Below are 2,529 nucleotides of genomic sequence, written 5' to 3'. Positions count from 1 at the left end.
AAAAAAAAAAAAGTTCTGTGATTTCAAGCCCATATATGGTTTTAAAGCAGTAGCTACAGCACTGTGTTAGGGCGCATCTTCAGGACTAATCGAATCTGTTAGACTGTGCTACAGTCTTCATTAGCTCCAGATAACTCCCTATGCTATGTACCAATTTCATGTTATTCTCGGCCAATTGAGATGAGAGCAAATTGACGTGGCTAGACTGAAGTCTGTAACTGCACAAGGGAAGAAACCTAGAACAGGACAGTCAGATAAAAAGGCTGATGATCCTTGAGATACCATGTGGGAGCCAAGTGGATTTTGCTGGGTATACATAAGGACTGGATGCACGGGAAGGGTGTGTCAGGATGGTCTGCAGGTCTTGGGAGAGTGTCTACTCAGAGGAGTGTATGCATAAGTGAGCCCTTCACGCCCTGCATCTGAACACAGTGCCACTCTGTCTTTTTGCATGCCAGGAGCATGGAGGATGTCATGTGTTTGTTTTCTTTAAGGTCTTTTTTATTTTTTAAGATTTATTTATTTATTTTATGTATGTAAGTATACTGTCACTGTCTTCAGACATACACCAAAAGAGGGCATCAGATCCCATTACAGATGGTTGTGAGCCACTATGTGGTTGCTGGGAATTGAACTCAGGACCTCTGGAAGAGCGACCAGTGCTCTTACCTGCTGAGCCATGTCTCCAGCCCTTCTTTAAGTTCTTGCTGTGATTTTTCCCCCAGAGAAGTGATTTCAAAGGACAGACCCCATGTAACTGGATTACAGAGTGCCCGTCAGCAGGCTAAGCCTGCCCTGAGGGTGCTTATGCTTCTGTGACACACATTCACAGTACTTAATGATGGGGTCCAGAGTTGGTGGTTTTAAAGTCAACCAAGAACAGGTGTAGCTAGTAGAGATATTTTTTTTTACCTTAGTAATAAAAACAAAGTATCTAATGCAGAGATTCTCGACCTATAGGTCACAGCCCCTTTAGCAAACCTCTATGTCCAAAAAATTTACAATTCAGGACAATGTGAAAATTACAGCTATGAAGTATCAGCAACCAAAAAATGTATGGTTGGGGTCACCACAACATAAGGAACTATAAATTAGGGGTCGCAGTGTTAGGGAGGTTGAGCAGCACTGCCCTCAACTACCCCTGCCCATTTTTGGTTTTGTGTGCACACCCCTGGCATATGCATGTAGAGAAGCCTGGGCGGGGATGGTGAGCACCAGGTCCTGATCTACTACTCGCCACCTTACTCCCTCAAGACGCGGCTTCTCACTGAAGCTCACCGTCTCTTGTTAGGCCTGCCAGGGAGCTCCCGGGATCCCCCAGTCTCTGCCTGTCCAGAATGAGGGGACAGGCAAGTACAACCATGCCCAGATTTTGTGGGGGTGCTGGAGATGACACTCAAGTCCTCATGCTCGGACAGCACAGCCCTGTTGCCCCGCTCCTGCGGGAAGATTCTTCACCCACGTTCCCCTTCCACTTGCTCTGGAGCTTGCACTGTCCTGACTGGATGAATATATGCATTTTGTGTACACACTGTTTTTATGAGTTTCAAACTTCATTCTCCTTTATATTTACACACGGAAATGTGTTTAAAACGGTACATCTTATATAATACAGTAAGTTAACAACTGCATAATTTATTTTGGAGGCTTTTATTGAGCCAGTCCTCTAGCCTGTTCTGTCAGTTGAGGTACTGGAATCCATTCTAGATAACCTTTTCCCCTCAGGTACGTGGTCCACTCGAAGCCACCTGTTCTCTTTAACTGGTGTTTTGCCTTGCTTAGATGCTGACCATGTCTTCCTGGTTCATAGACGTACCAGATGACAGTTGTGTGGCCTGTTCAGAGTCCCATCCCTGGGACACCTTCATCCACTAGTGAGAGTTTGGATGACTCGATTCTTCACTTTGTTCTTTATTCTCCTTTAGCAATTAATAAACCATGTTTGGGGCAGTACAGGTGCTGTGCTCCGCAGGGCCTCGTTTTCATTCACCGTATGCTGCTGATTCTTTCCTGACCCAGTCTTTACCGTGCTTGTTATAGATGGTGGTTTTCCCACTCACTCTGCATTTGTTCTGTATCCGGTCATCTCTTGGCTCCCTTCTTGTTTTTATGGCTGATGTAGGCTTGCAAGTGCTTTCTCCATATTTCATAACTTGGTACTATTTTATCTGTGTGTTCTAATTGTCTTGTAGTTGGCTGGTGGGTGCTGATTTGTGGGCTTCTATATGTTAACGTCATGTTTTGTTTAATTTCTTTCATGTAATATTAAGTTCAAAGTCTTCTCACCTTCACCCTGCTCCAGACACAGAATCAACCTTTTTTTTACCCCAAAGAGATCAGCAAAACATTAATTTAATTTGTTTTGTTTTGTTTTGTTGTGGTGGTGGTGGTTTGGTTTGGTTTGGTTTGGTTTGGTTTGGTTTGGTTTGGTTTGGTTTTTCGAGACAGGGTTTCTCTGTGTAGCCCTGGCTGTCCTGGAACTCACTTTGTAGACCAGGCTGGCCTCAAACTCAGAAATCTGCCTGCCTC

General features: G+C 44.5%; 1 protein-coding gene across 1 annotated transcript in view; it reads left to right on the top strand.

Moving 5' to 3' along the window:
- Zcrb1 (zinc finger CCHC-type and RNA binding motif containing 1) overlaps positions 1-2,529 on the top strand; it is a 13,053-nt gene that overhangs the window by 3,424 nt on the left and 7,100 nt on the right. The gene's annotated exons all lie outside the window — the stretch shown is intronic.

The sequence above is a fragment of the Mus caroli genome, chromosome 15, assembly GCF_900094665.2.
Source record: "Mus caroli chromosome 15, CAROLI_EIJ_v1.1, whole genome shotgun sequence".
NCBI classification, from domain to species: Eukaryota; Metazoa; Chordata; class Mammalia; order Rodentia; family Muridae; genus Mus; species Mus caroli.
The sequence above is the reverse complement of the archived record's forward strand: the minus strand, read 5'-3'. Positions and strand labels throughout refer to the sequence as shown.